The 19,287-nt window shown below is 44.4% G+C and overlaps 1 long non-coding RNA gene across 2 annotated transcripts; it reads right to left on the bottom strand.

Annotated features, from left to right (window-relative positions):
* Positions 1 to 5,089: 5,089 nt before the first annotated feature.
* Positions 5,090 to 18,347, bottom strand: LOC135450412 (uncharacterized). 2 transcript variants are annotated; one of them, XR_010441068.1, is made up of 4 exons: positions 18,084 to 18,347; positions 17,223 to 17,301; positions 6,297 to 6,551; positions 5,090 to 5,832 (listed from the first exon to the last, which is right to left on the bottom strand). It is a non-coding gene; the product is annotated as an uncharacterized LOC135450412 (long non-coding RNA). The 2 variants fall into 2 exon arrangements; XR_010441067.1 differs by lacking the exons at positions 5,090 to 5,832; positions 6,297 to 6,551 and adding an exon at positions 10,846 to 11,471.
* Between the last annotated feature and the right edge of the window lie 940 nt (positions 18,348 to 19,287).

Here is a 19,287-nt window from a genome sequence, read left to right as displayed (position 1 = left end):
TTTAAGCTCTAACAATCTGCATTCCCAAGTAACTCGAGGTCCAGACAAGAAATAACAGAATCAGGGTTTGTTAGGGGGAAGTTTGCTGCATTGAGGTCATTGAAGAATCAATCTGTCTGGCCAGATTGTGCCAGATGGACAACACAACCTTTGAGCGCTCGTGGTACCCCTCTTTATCCTGCCAAAGTACCTCGGGAGTGACCTAGAGAGCCTCTTTCTCCAGCATCAAAGTCTGTGCTGAGCCCCTGCTGTCCACAAACACTGTTTAACATCTCCTTCTAAGATTAGTTTTGATTCCATATGCTAGTAGTCAGTCTGTGACTAAATGACTTTTGGCAAAGATACTGAACTAAAACCTAAAGAAATGGAAACTTTCATTTGGACTCCAGTGGGCTTTGGATCAAACATAAAAAGAATAAGTACTCTAAAGCAAATAAAGCTAAATTTCAGGTTTCCCACCATCTAGTTGTAATCAGAGGTGCCAATCAAGGTTGTTCAGCTGCAGATGCTATCAAATGCTATCTCAAACCAAGGTAAATATTATAAGAGATTTTCAGAAAAGCAGTGGAGAAAAAAAATAAGTGCACTTTTGTTGACATAATCACTTTTGGATAAACAACACACAGCTGAGTCTCAATTCACAATCTTTCCCAGGAGGTCACTAGGGCTGCATGTGCTCTTCAGTGGTTTAACCTGGGGCTTACTCTCTTTTTCTAAGCAGAAGAGTGATCTGCTTAGACTTGTCCAAGAGATCTTTTCTTTTGAGAAACAGACTGTCTTACAATCCTTCCTTATGCTGGTTTTGAATCAATACTAGCTTAAAGTAGCTGGGGACTTTGTGCAACAACCAAATGTGTTCAGAGCCCTAAACACTGTTTAGATAATGTTGGACACAAGGCTCCAAAAAGTCAGTGTGCCAAGTAAGATCACCATGGGGGGAAGCACAAGTAATTGGATTATTGGTTATTGTTGCATTATTATGGATAAGAATGGTTTCAAAGCTCATCCCAAATTCCACCTCCATTTCGTCTGCTTGAGGAATGTCTGTTCAAGGGGAAATGCCTTAACAATGATTTATTGAGTTCTCCCATTTTACTCACCCTTAATGCACACATGGCCACCTCCCTCTTCCAGCTGACCCCTGGCATTTTACCCATGCCCCTTCCCTGCAGCACCTTCTGCTGGGCCCTGTACCACTCATGCCCATTTCCATCAGCTGCCAGCCAGCCCTGGGCACCACTGTTCCAAAAACAGGCAGCAGTTGCCAGAGGTTGTTCTTACCTTCCACCTCTTGGAGGGTTTCACATGGCACTGCTGGAAAAAGCACCAGCAGGTCAGGTAATCCTTGGCACATTTCTCTGTGCTTTATGGTCCAGACAACAGGAAAAGATGTCCCTGCACTTCCCAGCTAGTGAGTGAGAGGCATTTGTGTGCTTTGGCATGGGCATTGATGGTGCATGTGATGAGAGAGTGGAGTGGATCACAAGCTGGCAGAAAGCAGCATGGGCTTCGCCCTGTCAGTTCTCCAGGGGTGGTTTCATATTGACACCCCCAGTGGCAGCACCTTATGCACTGAAAGAATTAAAGTATTTGGAGGAGTATGCAGAGTTTTCTATCTGGTAATTTTTCTTAGGAGAAAGGCTTAAGCTTGGTACCAAAGAATCCCCTGATGGCAGGAAGGGAGAAAGGGCAGCTGACAGAATGCCCATCTCTTGCTATTTTTCATCCTTCAAAGCTGAATCTGATCCAGTTCCTTGTGAATGGCTGTTGGACAGGCACTCTTGACTAATTTTCACTCACCTCTTCCCAAGTGACCTTCTCCTTCCAAAGATGATGAGGAAATCATCTGTCTCAGTTGCACTCTCTGGGAAATATCTTTTGCAAACTTTAATTTATCTACATTGAAATGAATTGTTTTCATTTGAATTTAGCTTCAAACTTGGCTGCGTGACTGGGAAGAGATTCACTGCAGTGCACAACAAACAATGTATGCTGTGCCTCTTCCATCTTTTAATATCTGCACAATAGCAGGACCTGGAAAGCAGAAACACTGAATCATCTTGGTCCAGGAGTGTCACTCGCTTCTCTAAGAGCAGCCTGAGGCATCTCACATATCATGTAAGAAGTGAGCCCATTCTTGAATACACAGATCACACAACATGGCTCATTTAACTTGCAAGCTCAATGCTTCATAAATGATACTTTCCTCCAGGGGATGTTGCAGGAAGATATCAGAGCAGAGAGCTGTGTTTCAGGCCTCTGTTTTCTAAAGCTTTGTGCTAACCCAGAAAGTCTCCTCTCCTCTCAAGTACAAACAATAGCTCACTACAGATCTGTTCTTTCCAGTTTTGTACCCCTTTAGATTTTATGGGAAATACCTCTGTTTGACAGATGAATGCACAGGTTTAGATCAGATATGAGGAAGAAATTCTTCACTGTGAGGGTGGTGAGGCACTGGAACATGTTGCCCAGAGAAGCTGTGGATGCCCCATCCCTAGAAGTACTCAAGGCCAGGTTGGATGTGGGCTCTGAGCAGCCTGGTCTAGTAGAAGGTGGAAGGGTTGGAAAGAGATGATCTTTAAGGTCTCTCTCAACCCAAACCATTCAATGATTCTGTGATCAGAAAGTTCATTGAAGAACTAGTATTGAAAGCATTGGAATAGCATATTAGATATCCTAAAAATGCCCTCTGGGTTTAAGAGAGCAAAACATCAACACATTCTGTCTAAACAGAATTATACAAATCACTTAAATTAGCTATATGGGTCATAAATAAGTAAAAAATGAAAAACCCTTCCTTCTGATGCCATCTTGCTGCTCTGTGTTATGGTTCCTTGCTTGCACAGTACACCTGCATAGCTGAGAGCAGGTAATGTTATCCATTTGAAGGACAGTGAGTAACTATGCATGGGAGCAGAGTTAAACACAGGCATGAAGCCCCAGTTCTCTCTGTTTGAAGGCACTCTACATTTTAGGGCCAGTTTCTGAAGCAGACAGTGCCGTGTTCTCTCACAGAAGTCATGACATCATGCTTTTGTGTATGCTTTCCTGGAAAGTCTAATTGTTATTTGGAGAAAGTCCCAGGTACAGGAGGTCCTTGTACAAATTGCCACCTTGGGAGTTGCTTGTGGAACACCACGGTGCCTCTGACCTGTAGTGTCCATCCCCTTAGGTCCTGCAGCCTACTGCCCTCCAAGGGAAGGACTGACACAAAAATGTGGTTTTGATGAACGTACTTGGAAGTACACCCTGTGAACGTCCCACTCTGATTGCCACCATCCCAAAAGATTCTTGATCCTGAAAAATTTGCATTGCTAAAACCTGAGTAGTGCATATAGGATGATGTGCTCTGTCTCTAGAATGGAGGCTCAGGACAATTCTGCTGTCTTCTTGGCCTTAAATTCGGATCCTTCTGGGCTTCTTTAAGTACCTTTTGGGTATTACTTGATAAATAACAGAACAGGACTTAGCTGCCATGAAAAAAATTGAGAAACTGTATAACCCCTTAAGTGTATCTCTCTCTGATTAAAAATTTTCCAGCTTCATCAAGAGTCTAAGATAAGAGTACAGATAATTTTTTAATAGAGAAGGATTCTACAGTTCTGATAAAATAGCAGGTAAACATTGCAAAGAGAGAACAAAATGACCTCCCTTCTGTTTTTCCTTGCAGCTTAGAGAGTAACATGTCTTATTCCACTCCCTCATGGACTAGCCACTTGATCACACCACATCCCACACGCACGAAATCTTCTCACAGCACTGACAGAGGAGGAGGAGGAGGAGAAACACACCCAGCATTTCTTTACCAGCCTATTTCCAATCCCAAATTAATCCTGCCTGGACATCCCAACAACTAATGGGGTTTTGTGACTCAGCTTTACAAAACCTCGAGTGGATGAGTACCCACTCCATTAATCCTCTGCTTGATCTCCCAGTGCAGTCCTTAGAAAGGAGAAGGGGCAGGCACACTTTGAAGGCATTAAGCTACAAGCCGTTTGCAAACAGATTTTCTCTCTTCCCCTAAACAGACAAGTGCTGAGTGCTGCTCAGCATCCAAATTCAGGATAATTATAGTGACCTCCCAGCTGTCAGCGACAGAAGTGCGGGAAGGCGGATTATGCACATGAAGTCCTCTGCAGCTAAATCTACCATATGTGCAGGTTTCACTGGGCATGTTTCACAAAGCCAACTTTCTCCAGGCTGAAAAAAGACTTTGGCCATTTGTCCTGAACTCATTTGTGGCTGGAACCCCTCCCAGGCTGGCTGACATTTGGACTGGATCCATGAAGCACACTCAAATCCCCTGCATATGCTGGCTTCTGCTATGCTGGAATCACCACGTTTGTGCTGCCCATCTGCTGGAGCTGAGCCTGAGGGGCCTTGAAAAGGCAAAGAGAAAGGGATCTTAAACCTTAGTGATGACAATTTTCATAAAGAGAGGGAAGTGAGAGCTCTCTCCTGCCTGCAGCTCCCAGCATGGGCAGGAGTGATGTGGGGCAAGAGGTAGAGCCTGAGCTCTTTGGCAGGAGGCTGTTTCTCCAGACAGGAGCCATGTCCTGTGTCACTGCTGTGAGGAGTGCTGTGGCAACCCTCTCTGCACAGCTGCTGCTGTGCTGGATGCCCCATGTGAGGGCCTGGCAGCCACAAAGATCTCGTGAAGCACAGTTTGTTACAGCATCAGCTACATCTTGACTAGAAAACCCCCTCTGCAATGCACTGCCTGTAGCTCAGCTACAGATTCAAGAATGTCTTCGACTGTAACTCTTGGGGTTTAAAAGGCCAACTGTATTCCTTCACTTCCAGAGATTCATAGATGTCCTGCAGACATCTTACCATAAAATGAAATCACCTCCCTCATCATGTCTGCATGGAAAGATTCAGGTTGGTGAGTCTCAACTGGTTTAATTCACCAGGAACTTTTTGAATGCTGAGCCTGAAGAAATGTTTGCTTAAGCTTTTATAAAAAAAATAAACCTATGCCAAGGAAACTGAGAAGAAAACAAACAATTAAAACACACAGAGCTTGACTTTTTCCCTCCAGTGAAACAACACAGACATTTTAATAATTAAGCAGCTACATAATGTTTGTAGAGGGAAACAAAAGTTTATTGCTTTTGCTGTTTCTATAAAGGCACAGGGCAAAGTGTAGGGGCTTGCAGAGGAGAAGACTTAGGGAAGGAAAAAAAGTGATGGTGCTAGAAGGTGAAAGAACAAATCTCTAAATCCCTAGGTAATATTTAGAGTACTGCAGTGGGAATTCAGTGAGTCAGGGTTTGGGGCCTCACTTGGTAAACCAGTACTTTTGCACATGAGGAACTGGAGTGAGAATGTGGTTTAAAGGAGATTCTTTAGGCCTAGCCCAATGAAAATTGGGTTGTGCAATTCTGACTCATATTTCAGGATCACTCATGCTCTAATTTGAACCAATGGGAATTTTTTATTGACTTGAATGAGAACAAGATTAAGCTTTTATTCCATTGTGATTCCTTCAGAGAATGTGGGACTAAGGTAAAATTAGCTGATGGTCACTAGAAGTATCAAAATCAAGTGATTGCATCTTCCCCCTTCCTCAGAAAATGTATGAATTGGGAGAAACAAATATGTAATTTCTTTAGACAGATGTACCCTTGAATCAAACTCCCTCAAAGTTAGGAAGATTATTCTGCCTTTGTATCTACGCAAGAGAAAGGCAGAGTTGATTCAAGATGTAAAAAGCTAAGAGATTTAAACGCTGCCAGTTCCTACATGGAGCTGAAATTGATACAGTATGTCTGGAATTGATTTTTCCTCGGATGCTTGCAGACAGATCTCAGAGATGTGTTGGTGCCTGCCCTGTAAATGAAGGAATGGCTGTAAGTTTACAGATACCTGCTTTGTACTTGCAGCATTTGGGAACAAAGAGAAGGAAAGAAATCCAAAGCATGAGCAGCAGATAATATGAAAAGCAGGAAAAACACAGAGCAGCAACTGACAATTATAAAGCAAATGTAAGAGCCTGCTCCTAAAGGGTAGGAAACCACACTGCTCAACATCAAATTGACTGAAATAATACATAACATGGTTGGGGAAGATACGGAAATAAAATCAGCTAGATCCCAAGAGAGACTGGTAATGGTGGAAGTTTAAAATTTTTCTAGCTTTGTTTTTCTTATATAATTTCAAGGTTTTAGTTTTTGTTAATTTTTTGATATAAAAATACAGCATGATAGAGCAGTTATTGCTGAGATAACAATTTCATTTCCAACAAAAGAGATGACGTCTCAACAAATCACAGTTCAGATACAGAACTGCTTTACCTGTGTCCTCATTCCTGCACTGACTTTCTTGTACTTCTGTGAAGGATGTGTCTTGTTTGGGGGCATTGACCACAGAATCCTGGGGCAGGGGCAGATGTAGAAGTGCTGCTGGACATCTGTCTTGTGACTTAGTGCCACTGAATGCAGCTGTGAATGGGCACAGTGGGAAAAGTTGAGCTGAGTCCTTAGATCCTCTCATATCTCTCTGATTCATTCTGTGCTTGGCAGAGTAAGTTCCTGTGCGCACATTCTGGTCTGGAAATAAATATACTTTATTGTAGAGTAGGAAGCATGGGAATAACCCTAATTTAGTAGCAACATAGCAGTAAACCCTAATTTAATAGAAGTTTAAAGTTTGATCAGCCTTTTGTCCATCCAAAACATACAAAATGATACCAAATTGCTTTTTTTTTTTTTTTTTTTTTTTTTTTTTTTTTTGGTAGGGTTTTTTTTTTTTTTTTTTTTGGTGGTGGTGGTAATTATTAGTATTTTATAGCGTAGTGTAAGAGGAACTCTTACTTGCTTGGCAAGAGTAGTTGAATCTCTGTGACATGCTACATTACAGTTTCCCAGAAGAAATCCACTTTAAAAAAGTTTGAGGGCATAACTACAGGAAAAAGTTAAGTTAGCACACCTGAATGGGATGAAGCACCTGTAGGTGGGAGCTTGAACTCAGACAAAGCACTTGGACAGGCTTTGCTGCCAGAGCATTCCTGATGGGAAACCATTCCCTCAGTAGCAGAAGAGCCTTGTCATGGGGGCAACAATGAACTTTGTGCTGTGAAACATGATGAGGTGACAAAGCTGTAGGGAAACACAGATGTGCTTGCCTTGCAGCCTCAGTGAGCGAGATCCTGCTTTACTGTAGTGCCAGATGTCCAAGCAATGGTGAATTACCAACCTGAGCTAACTAACGTGGGAGTGGGGGAGGAAGTGTGAAATGCTGGTGTGTGAGCATCATGTGAAATGCACTTGCTCTGTAAAGGACAGGGCCCCAAAGGTCCATAGCAAATGCAAGGACCTGCTTGGACAACATGGTCTGTGCAAGGATGCTCACACTTGTTCAGACACTTTATCTTGTAGGAGGCGACCTGCAATGAAAGAGTGTTTGGAGTATTTCTTTTGTAAGCATAGAAATACATTTGGGATTGGAGTGAACAGAGGTGGTAAATGAGGGTTGCTCACAATGTTCATGGTGTTTATGCTTCTCTGGGGTAGGAAAAGGAGGAAGGAGTTGTTACTGCTGACAGGGGAGGAAAGCAGAGGAACAGAAACCCAGATGAATTCACTTGTTCATGCTCCCATCAGTGATCTGTGGAAATAATAGAGACTATAGCCCACATTAGGAGGATATCTTCTCAACTAAAATGTTAAATGGGGTGGGAAGAAAGCCATGCACAGAGACATCAAAGCCTGAGCTGAAATGAAACCACAGACATGTTGTTCCTGAGGGTTCATGTGCAGGCAGAGTTCCATCATGGACCCTCCTAGATCTAGGAAGGGGAATCTCCATCCCAGCCTTCCCTTCACCCTGCACAGCAAGCTGAGGTCCTTAGTAGCATTTGTCTTCTCCTCTTATTTAATGAATTATGTGGGCACTGCACAACATTTCAGATTCTATTTTCCTCCCCTATCAGTTGTTTTAAATTTGGGTGATACAGCTGACAGTGATAGGACTGGGAGAAGAAGGATGTGGGTGACAGAGTTATTACATAAGCCTGTTTTCAAATGGTAACATGGCTAAAAACTGAGCAGTCTGGTATTTTGTATTGTCATTATAAAAGGCACCATCAAATCTCTGCCAGTGAGGAGCACTGCAAGGTGTTGAAATTGACCATGCTTTTATCATCACAAATATCAGTGTAACAAAGTAGCCACTCCAAGAGTGACTTTTGGTTGTTTAATTTAGATATCAGCATAGTTTTTACACAGGGGAGGGTTGAGTTAATTATTAAAGCAGGTTCCGTTGTTGCATGTTCACCTTTGCAGAGAGATTATTGCAAAAATATTGGAGAAAAATTTTTAAGCCTGACGACCACCCTATTTTTCATGCCCTAATTATCTGGTTAAAAATCCTACTTTCCACTGAGTCAGTCTTTGCTGAGATTAGTGGAAATGCTTCTGGTTTACAGTGAGATACGAATTATCCAGAATGTGCCCCGAGGAGAGAGAGTGAATGCTATTTAATATCATTAAAAAATAAGAAAGAGAAGCTCAAATAGCTTTTGTCAGTGGCATAATACTGTTCCCAAAGAGTTGTGACATCTCTGTATTTCTCAGGGCTACAAAGGCACAGTGTTTTGATATTTTGTCCTTCAAGTCCCCTTCCCCACTCACAACCTTTTTTCTGTGCTGTAATAGCTCCATATCCACTTCAAATTAGTTGAGACTGCAGGCAAAGCACTCAGGGGGGACATGGAATCTTTAAAGCTCCTCCTTCATCAGCAATCTAGGGATCCTGGCAGTGCAGGGGTTAACCTGAGGCCAGGGAAAGAGACAAACTAGGGAAGCCTTGGGTATGTGGAAAAGCCACAGCACAGAGAAGAGGGAAGCAGCAGCAGTGTGGGCAGGGTAAGGGTGCCTCACCATGAAGGAGCAGCACCAGCCCTGAGTGAGAGCAGCTCTGAGAGACCCCCTGGGCACCCAACAGTGCCAGCAGCCTTCTGCAAGAAACACTGAGGAATTCAAGCACAGACACGAGGCCTTCCCACTCCAGTGCCAGTTGCTGGGACATGCTTACTCCTCTCCACCAAATGGCAAATGAAGAAATAAGAAATCTGAATGCCATGGCAAAAAAAGAAACAATGATTCCTGGAAAAGTTCCCAAGATGTTTCTGATTATCATTTGCTTGGGTCTGCTCCCCTTGTAAATTGGGCAACAGCTGAGCAATTGGGGAAGATAATAGAAACTTTGATTACACAAAAATTTGCCTTGAGGACTCTGATTTGAGACCTACTTTAACCAAAGCCTTCCCCTTACTTCATTTAAGCACGTTGCCTTACCAATGCAGCCAGAACAAGGGACTTGCAGTGGGTTGAGAGGCTCCTGTTTTTTCCCTCTTTTGGAAATATCTCAGAGCAACCATCTGTCAGCTCCCACCAGCCTGGAGAGCTGCTCTGAGAGCAGATACACACAGCATCTCCCTGCTCAGCACTGGCACTGTGAGAGGAGGGGATGAGGGAAGGCTTGTGCAGGGCTTGGGAGCAGAGCTGAGGGATGCAGCTGGTGTGAGAGCTTTTTGCTGAAGTGAAAACCCACCACATGGCTTTTCTCTTCCACATGCACCTGAAATGGCTTGTCTGCTACAGTCAATAAGTGGAGATTTCATTTACTGCTTTCTGTGAAGAAGGGGAGGGTGGTGTGGCTGTCTGACAGCCACCTGTGCAGGTTTGGTGAGATCCCCAGGGTTAGTTGGAAAGCCTCCCAAGTGAGCAGCATGCTGCAGGAAGGGGGCTGTGGTGGCTGTCTCCTGGTGAACTGACAAGAAATGAGAGTCACAGATGAATGATTTCTTGCATCTTAATGGATTTTAGGTGAGAGTTTGCCAGAAAAAATGATAAATAACATAACAGCAAAAAGTCAGTAGCAAAGCCAATAAGCACCAAAATGTGATGAGTTTCTGCTGTGTTTATGAGGCACATGAACAGTGAGTCTGCTGTGCAGGAATGAGTGCCACTGCTGCACATGAAATCAAATCCTTTAACCATCTATGCAAGTATTTGTTCTGGAGGAGTTGTTGTAGTTTTCACTCAGGAAATGGAAATCTGTCTTGCATTTTTCTCTCTACCCCATAAAACTGCTTTTGAAGAGTTTGTGGCAGTGTGCTAATGGAATGCAATACTTCCAAAATTTGGTTACCAATAACTTACCAACAGCTTTACATAATGCCAACAACAGGTTGGACATAAAAAACCCTCAGGTTTTTTATGTCCAACCTGTTGTTGTCATTAGGTAAAGCTTTATTTATTTAGGTAAACCTTTATTTCAAAGGTTCCCCCATAAGTTTTAGCCAAACTCTAGACTCCAATGATTCCACTGAGCCTTTATGCATTTTTCCCTCCTGCCTGGAAGGTGATACCCATTTCCCTCCTTGGCTTCACATTCCCTGCTCAAGCTGCTGTGTGAACAAATACAGACTACAGCCACTCATTTAACATATTCCAAGTCCTGCATCCAGACTAACAAAATTATCCTGAATTATCTTTGGCTCTGGGCTGCAAACAGTCAGCTGGTACTGGCTACCAGTTGCTGGTGCTTTTGATCCAGGGCTTGCACAGATAGTCAGAGTGGATATAGCTGTGCCAGGTGCTATAGATGCCACAACTGAAGACCAGATAGCTTTTTTCCAATAGGAACTGATAATACACATGAATTTTATGTGGCAATATGGCTGCATATGGTCCGAGGCTCTAGGTAAATGCAATTTTTAAATCACTTTCTTTTTAGTGAAGCTTTAATGCTGTGGAAATCCATGGAGGAAATAGAGGGAAAAGATCATACTAGATACAAGAAAAGCTCTCTCACGTTTGATCTGTCTCTTGTACCCTTTGGAAGCAGATATATTTATTTGCAGCACAATCTCAGCTCCACTGAAGCCAGCAGGAAGTCTCCAGCATGTTCACAGGCTGTGCCCGGAGGGCTGATGGGCTGAGCAGCTCTGCTCCTCTGCTGCAGAACGAGCCTCTAATGCCTGCTGCTTGTTGTGCCAAACACATATATCTGAACCATGGCAGCAGAAGAAGCCGTTTTAGTGATTAACCCCCTTTTACTGCTATAAAACTCATCAAGCTGCTTCTTTTTTATTTACTAGTGGAGTCCGTTTTGAGCTCCCAGATGCTCAGCTGAAGTGGGGGAAGGTAAGTTTTGCACGTTTAAAATGGAGTATTGTATTCATTTAGGGAACAGGAGGGGAAGGGAACAGCAAGTGATCCTTTCCCTGCCTGGAGACTGACAGCCCCCAAAACAGAAAAGCCTTTGTTTGTTCCTTCACGGCCACAGTGCCCACAGCTGTCAGGTCCTGTGCTCCCATTCTGGCCAGCTCCTAACATTAGGAAGAACCACAGTATCCAAACAGGCAGGGACAAGCTGAGCAGATCCATCGAAGCAGGGCACAGAGACAAGGCAACAGGTCAGGCTGTTGAAATCAGGCAGCTGAGTTCTTGAGATGGGAGACCCTGAAAATCCAGGAGGGTTAAGATGCTCAACACGTCCATAAGGCTGTGAACAAATTTTCAGGGGAAGTAGGAATTTAGGAAAGCTTTCAGATGTTAGGGAGGAGGATCATTAGAAGGTACAGCTTCTCTTTGAAGTGGGTTAGCAGCATTAAACGTGCCCTTTAAAGATCTGTTAATATCTGAAACTGTAACAGAACTCACTTCCAACTGTCCTTTGCTGTCTGGGGGAGATGAGCGGCTGCTCCCTCCAGCAAACTGTGTGTGGATGGAAGGAGAGATTGGGAGGTGAGGAAGTCCTAAACCCTGTGCTTAATGTTCATGTGAAGAAGTCCACAGAGGTGCCAAGCTGAGTTATCCCTGCTGCACTGACAAACAAGAAGCATTGCTCTTCAAGTTTCAATAGTAAGAGGCCCTTGAAGCACAGCACATCCTCTGGATTTCCGGCAAGAGCAGTTCAGATGAGCACCCCTGGGAATTAACAGCTCCCTCAGGGCCACAGAGCCCCCCTTATAGCCCAGAAGAGCACTGGTGATTCCTCTTGGCTGTAGCTGGTGGCCTGCTGGAGGGGTTAAAGCTCTTTCTTCAGCTCTGACCCAAGCAGAACCTTGAGCCAGCACCTAAACAAAAGAGCTTTGCCTGGAGCTCCCCTCAGCTCACACAAACAGTCCTGGCAGTGACCGGAGCAGCGCCGCTCCCAGGCACGCAACCAGGACCTGCCCTGTGCCAGCTCTGTCAGCTGGGGAGGGCCCTTCTTGCTCCTCACGTTTTGTAAAACACACTAAAGGCACTTCTCCTGCCTCCTTTACCCCCCAGGAACCACGACAAACATCTACTAGAAATACCACTGAGACTTAACTCATCAGGGCCACCCCACTGCCCTCGCTGCCCCTCAAGCATTCACCTCAGCATTTGTAGCAGCCCTGCTGCTCCTGTGTGCCAGCTGGGGAACCTTGTGCAAAACCAGTCTATCAAATACTGGCCTGAAAGTATTAAGGTCATTCCCAAGACTGGGACCTTTCACAGAGACTCCAGCAAGCAAGACTGGGGCAAAGCTTTGCCTTGCAGGGGCCAATTGGCAAGAGCTCAGGCAGCAAGGTAAACCCTGACCACAGCTGCTGGCCTAGAGTGAGCCATTTGGAGTGCTTGCTAATAAAATAGAACAAAATTAAGTGAAATAAAATAAAATAATCATTAAAGTGGCACAAAGGGGCAGTTAATAGCCCTCCTGTATTTTAAACTCTGGAAATATGGAAGACAACTGATTTAGACCCTCTGTTGTTCTGTCCCCATTAGCTGCAAATGTCAGCAAAACTGATGAAGACAGCAGTGGGAAAGCAGCTTTGTGTGTATCAGTAATTGGTTCTGAATTGCTTGACAATTTCAATAGCTTTCAGCTGACTTGGACAAAGGGCCAAGTCATGGACACTACAGCAACAATGAAGTGAGATAAGGCAGTATGAAAAGGTGACAAATATATTATAAACCTTCTGAATGAAGAAAACCCTATCACCATTCTCACAACCTTTTTCAGATATCAAGCATGTGCCCACAGCAGGGGAGAGGGGTCTGAGGAGCCCTGGTAGCACTCAGGAATTCCTTCCAGGAGCCATGGACAGGGTTTCAGAGAGAGTTTGCCTGAAAGCAGCTGGCACAATTGCTTGCTTTTGGGCTTTGAGGCCAGGTAGAGGCTGATGAGGCAATGGAAACACAGGTCCATCACCACTGAAATGAGTCTTCTACAAGAAGCAAACCCACTGAGAGTTTGTGTTTCATGCTCCTGCACTGCCCTCTGCAATATTCCATCTCTTTGTTGCTGCTCCCTGGAGCATCCCAAAGAGCACATCCTGCTCCTCACACCTCTCTATGATATTTTCTCCATGTTTTTCTCTTCCTTTTCTCATTTGTTTTTTTCTTTCACTCCATGATACAACTTCTAAGCCAACTTCCCAGCTGCCTCCTTGCCCTCCATCATGTATTTTTCCTCTTGCCATGTCAAAAGGCATTATGGGATTTGGCTGAGCTGAAGCTACACAGGGCTAGCTGGCAATCAGCCATCAGCAAGCAGAGGGATGGCCCTCAATTTTCCCTCAATTGAGACATTAATAACTTTATCTTCCCTCCAGCCACAGATTTCTACATTGAGCTTATAGAAACTTCTCTTAGAAGCCTCCATTTGTCTGCCTAATGTGTTTATATGGACAAGAAATTCAGATTATCACAGGCAGACAGAGGAACTACATGGATACAGTTGTCTTAGGAAGCTATGTTAAAAAGCTAGAATGTTATATTTATGTATGACTGAAATAATTATAAAAAAGAAATCTGTAATAAAATAAAGCAGTCTTTACTAGCTTCAAAAGAAGGATTTCTGGGGAGCTGACAGGTAGCAAACAGCTTTATATGCATTGTCTGATGTCTGGCAGGTGCCCCTAGAGAAACAAAGTCCATATTTCTACATGCTCTGTTCACTCTTTGGGAAACACTTTTTCCTCAGACTGACATTTTGGTTACATTCATTCCCTGAGGCATTTCACAGGAAAACACAGGAACGTATTTGATTGTTCAGGAGGTGCTGAACTTTACATAGATGAAACTTGGAAACACAAAGAGCTCACACCTGGGAGCTCCAACTGCTCGGAAAGAAGCAACACTGCTGGGCTCAATTATTTAGACATGTAAATTTGGGATGGCAGTAATACCAAAACAGGGAGAGAAGATAGCACTGCTGGATTGCACTAACCTTGGCTGCAAAGTGTACTGGAACTTCAGAGTAAAGTGCTAAAAATGAAGGTTAGAGATGACTTTTGTGACAAATGCCTGTGTGAGGAAGGCCACCTTTCTTTGGCTGTATGAAGCCAAACTCTGAGAGTGCCATTGGGAAAACATCCTAATGAATGTGAAATGCAAATGTTGTAGGAAACCCAGGGCATTTCCAAGGTCCCAGTCCCAACAATGACAATGAAAGAATCAGTCACACATTTTGGATCATGCCTTGGTTTAACTGGCTGAGCTGGAGCAGAGTGTGAGGGAAATGCAGGCACAGATACTTTATCCCTTGTTAGCCCTGCAGAGGCATCGGTGTGAAAAAGAGAGGATCCAAATAATAACATTTCACAGGTGAGAAAATGTGCCCAGTCAGCCTCTACCCCGTGCTCAGCATTGTCAAACCACAGAAGAGCGCCAGGCAAACAATGTCTTGTGCTGCCAACAGAAAAGACAAATACACTGTGCCCTGTGAAATGCAGTCATGGGAGAGCTACAGCAGCACAAGGAGCTGGGCAAGCCAAAATCCCAAACCTGCCATCCTGGAGCAGCCCCAGAGATGTTTCGTGTTGTGGGTGCAGTGGGGAGCGGCCCCGGGGGTGCCCAGTGCTGCCGATGAGAGGCAGCTCTGTGGTCAGAGGAAGGTGGAGCTCCCAGGGGAGATGCACCCTGCAGTGCCCAGAGGAGAAGGAGCAGCTGGACAAGCAGGCCAGCTTTGTCCAGAAGATGGGCCATGACCCAGGAAAGGTGCTGGATCATCATCACCCTGCACTTGCTTAAATGATCACTTGGGTTTCACCTGCTTCAGGCAAAGCTGCAGCCTGAAAAAAGGCACAGCCTGCTGGGCAGCATGAAAGGTTTTATTTGAGCCCAGTTTGTCCCAGTGAGCAGTAAATACTGAGCCTTTGGCCCCATCACCTGCATTTACCCTGTCAGACCTGCAGGGAATGGGAAGGCATAACACAGCACCATGAATTTACAGAAACCGGGGACAGAGGAGGGAGTCTCAAATGTAAAACCAAGATATGGCAAGTCTGTGTAAAAGACACATTTCTCACTTGCACACGCACAGAGACACACACATCCATATGATCCCTCTCATTGCATCTTCCAGTACATTCTCCTCCCCAGTAAAATCTCACCTCCCTTCTCCCCAGCCAGAGGGTGCAAATGGGTTTGTGAACCTTTGTACATCATTTACAGCTGCTGTAAATCTGGAGCAATGTACACTATCAGATGTGCAGGTTTCATTTATAAAGCAGGATTTATGGTTTCACCTCTTAGATCTGCAGATGGGTTTTATTGTGATTTATGCCTGTGTCATGGAGGACCATATAAAAGAATTACCTGATATTATCGAGGGACCTATTCTTTTTGGCCCTTATCTTTCTTCTGAGAGCAGAGACTACTTAATCACTGTTAGCTATATACTGAGTACAGTGTCCTTTGTGAATTATCCATATCCCTGTTTCTAGTATTATTAGCTTGTGATGTTAGTCCTAACCCAATGAAATAGTCACAACAGATGCTGAATTGCAGCTATATATACAATTTATAAATGGCTCTTTGGTGACTGTGTCAGTAAATTTAATTACAGTCTTTTTAAAAAAGACATTACATCAACATTAACTGAATGCCAGCCTCAAACTGAGGTATGAAAAAGGCTCTTTGAGTCCTCTGAGTAAAATATTTAGGTTTCTACTATTATTGTCAGAGGCTACACCTCAATAGCATAAATCATAGGGAAGATTTCCCATTTCTGAGAAAGGTGGAGGCCAGATTTCTGAAAGCATTCAGCCATCTAAGCACCACTGATTTTTAAGGGCATTGTAACACTCCAGGGGATCTTGCCTGAAGAAGGAGAGTGACACCTAGTAGAGTTTCACAACATCCCATTTATTAGGTTCCCATGGTTTTTACCAGGCCTGGAGACCCAGGGGTACCTCGTCCAAATGCCACTTAGGTTTCCCCATGTTGCTTCCAGTGCTAACACACCCCCAGAAATCACACTGATAACTTGTTTTTCTTTGAAAGCTACTAATTCAGAGATGTTATGGTGTCTTACACTCACTAGAATCACCTTTGATGGCCTGGGTCTAACAGCATTAAAAGGATAACCTATGCCCCTTAGGTGGGTTTAAAACATCTGCAGCAATTGCCAGGAGATGCTGGCAATTTCAACAGATCTGTTTACTCTCAGTTATGCTAAAAGTCAGGTGAAGACCCAAAACATGAAACTCCAGCACTGTATCCTATTCTCTAAGTGCTCCTTGGCCATATAGGCCTGATAGTCCTTTTCTCTACTTTTGATCCAGGAGAGATGGGAAATTTCTCCACTCAAAAACTCCTGTAAGCCTGGAGCAAGGCACTGTCTTGATGAGAGGTCTTTGAATCTCCTCTGAATCCTGCTTCTTGCTGATCCCAGCATTAGGAAACCACACAAAATGTAGCACTGCTGCTGCCTTTCTAGCAACTGCAGCTGTGTGTTGTAAGAGAAGGGCCCAGGTGTGTCTGTGGCCCCAGCTGCACAAACAGCTCTTGCCAGGGACTGGGCTTGTGCCCAGTCTTGGTCTCAAGCGCCACAGACCCCCCACAAGGGCAAATCTCACATCTAATCACACATTCATCTAGATGAGAGGATAATTGGAGCAATCGCCCTCCTCCCCTTTCCGTTTCTACCTCAGCACTAAGAAATGCTCCCTGGGAAGAGGCTGGAGCAGTCAAAGGAGCAATCCCTCAGAAAGCCCCAGACTGTGAGGTGCCACTGATGAAACTCCTCCATGTGCTCTCGGTTGGCCCTGACTGGTGACAACAGCAGCTCTTTGCTGTGCTGCCCCATTTCAGGGAAAGCTTTAAAGTGATTTCAAGGAGCATTTTCCTCCCTTTGTCCCTCAGGATGTTTGTGAGAGCAGCGAGATAAAGATTGTAGGGAGCACCTTCTTATCCCAGTCTCCCTAAAGCTTTTTGCCTTGCTGGGAAAGAACTTACCAGGCATTCATCCCTGTTCTTGCCTTGCCGGCCATGATGGTGGCTTCTTCTTCACCCATGCAGGAAAAGCCCCAGATTTCTGGAAACAAAGTTGGGAATTTGGATCAATCTAAGAGATTGTAGAGAGGATGTCAGTGTCTGATGGAATGGTTCATTTAAATGAACTCAGCTTCAGGAAATGACTCCCATGATTTGAGTCCTGAGGGCTTTTTAACATCCACGTGAAAGTATGCAATGTGCCAAGACTTTGATCTCAAGAGCTGGCACAGAACCCACAGATGGTGAAACATCAGGCACTGGGCTTCCCTTGCTGTGGCCCATGTGTGGATGCAGCCTCCAGGAAGCGCTTGCAGGAGCTCAAGGTGGTCTGAGCTGCTCCCCTTTGTCTGAGGTACTCTTAGTGCAAGCCTACCAGGCTGAGCTGTGCAAGGAACCGGGGAAAGAAATGCTAAATTTCTGGATCCCAAAGAGCTTCAGATTCACATGACATTCCTGAACAGCTCAGCCTGGATGGGGTGGGAGCACTTTTGAGACCCAGAGATCAAAATGACTGTAAACATCTGGAGAGCTTTAAACCTTTGGAGTTCGTACACACTGAAAGTCTGGCAAGGGCTGCATTCAGCATCACAGTATTAGATTTAGGCATCCCACTTCAGCTTTAAATCCTTAAGTAGCTCTAATTCCTAACTCTCAAATTTCCTGCAAGAATTTTCTTATTCTATGTGCAACTTCCCACTGACTGTTCAGTTTACTTTCAGGTTGACAGCCTAAAGCACCCCAGTTTAGATACTTAGCTGCTAAGTAATATCTATTTTTCATCAAAGCAAGTAGAAAACTTAAATGAGGTATATAGATTCTTACCAAAAATTCAGCTTCCAGCAGTTATTGTTGCATCCATTAAAAAAAAATTGTAGGCAAAAGTCTTTTAAAAGTGCAGAAACTAATTTCTTCTTCAGATTCAAACAGCAATTTTAGAACTACATGACCCATTTTTTGTGCTTTCTATTACATCTCCCTATTTTTTCTCACACACAAAAATTTAAAAGCTAAAGTCTTAGCCCCAGAGGAGCATCCCACATAGCACAAGCACATGAAAACAAGAGACGGTGATGCTCGGTGTTTTGTAGCTTCCTAAATGGGCCTAGAAACATTTACAGCCTTAGCTAATCACATTACATTTGCTTAATTAATGGGAAGAGCCTATGCTCTCAAGCTGACAGGCTTTGATAGATGAATACAGCTGCCCTGGCTTTCAGCAGCATGTGTGACTGCTTAATGGGAAGAGGGTGGGGGGCAGCAGGGGGGGCAAAGCGATGCAATAAATGCTCTGTGTGCAAACTCTTGGTGCTTACTCTGCACCTGAGATGGAGAGGTAGCTCCAGTCCCTGTTTGGGTTAGCTGTACCTGAGACCCCCATCCCTGCCTGAGGAGGCAGCCCATTCCCTGGCACAGCCCAGACCCATCAGCATGTCCTGGGTCACCAGTCCCTGAGGGTGATCCCACCCAATTTGCTGTTTCAGGCAGCTTGGGACCACCTTCTGTGAGAAAGAGATTTCTGTAAATGACAGCTGGAGGGTGGGGAGAACATCAGTGGTTTCCTAAGCAGAGAAAGAGAAATCCTGCTCCAGGTGGCACAGGAAATCACCTGCCTTTTCCAGAACTTCTGTATTAAATCAGAAAACCAGCCTTGTCTCCTGAATTATCTACCCCATTCCTGTCCAAGTGACTCCTCGTGTGCTTGCGTTGCAGTACACGAGCCTGAAACACATGATTTAAGCAGCTGCCAGGCCAACTGCTCAGATGATAATTGAGCCAGTTGTACACACTTTTGTACATCATACCCCATTGCATCCAACTCTTACTCACCCTGTTGCCAACTGCTTCTTGTCTATTTTCTCCAGGAAACAGACTTTATCAGTGTAATTTGCAGAAAACCCTCCCAATCCCAGCTGGAAAGTAACATTCTCTCCCACCTCCCTTCCACCACTTTCTTCAGGGCTCTAAGTTGCTCAGCAGGGCCAATTAGGAATTCAAACCAGGTAGAAAGTGAATATAGAGTAGTGAT

Source organism: Zonotrichia leucophrys, chromosome 7 (assembly GCF_028769735.1).
Source record: "Zonotrichia leucophrys gambelii isolate GWCS_2022_RI chromosome 7, RI_Zleu_2.0, whole genome shotgun sequence".
Taxonomy (NCBI): domain Eukaryota; kingdom Metazoa; phylum Chordata; class Aves; order Passeriformes; family Passerellidae; genus Zonotrichia; species Zonotrichia leucophrys.
This window is presented reverse-complemented; position numbering and strand designations above follow the sequence as displayed.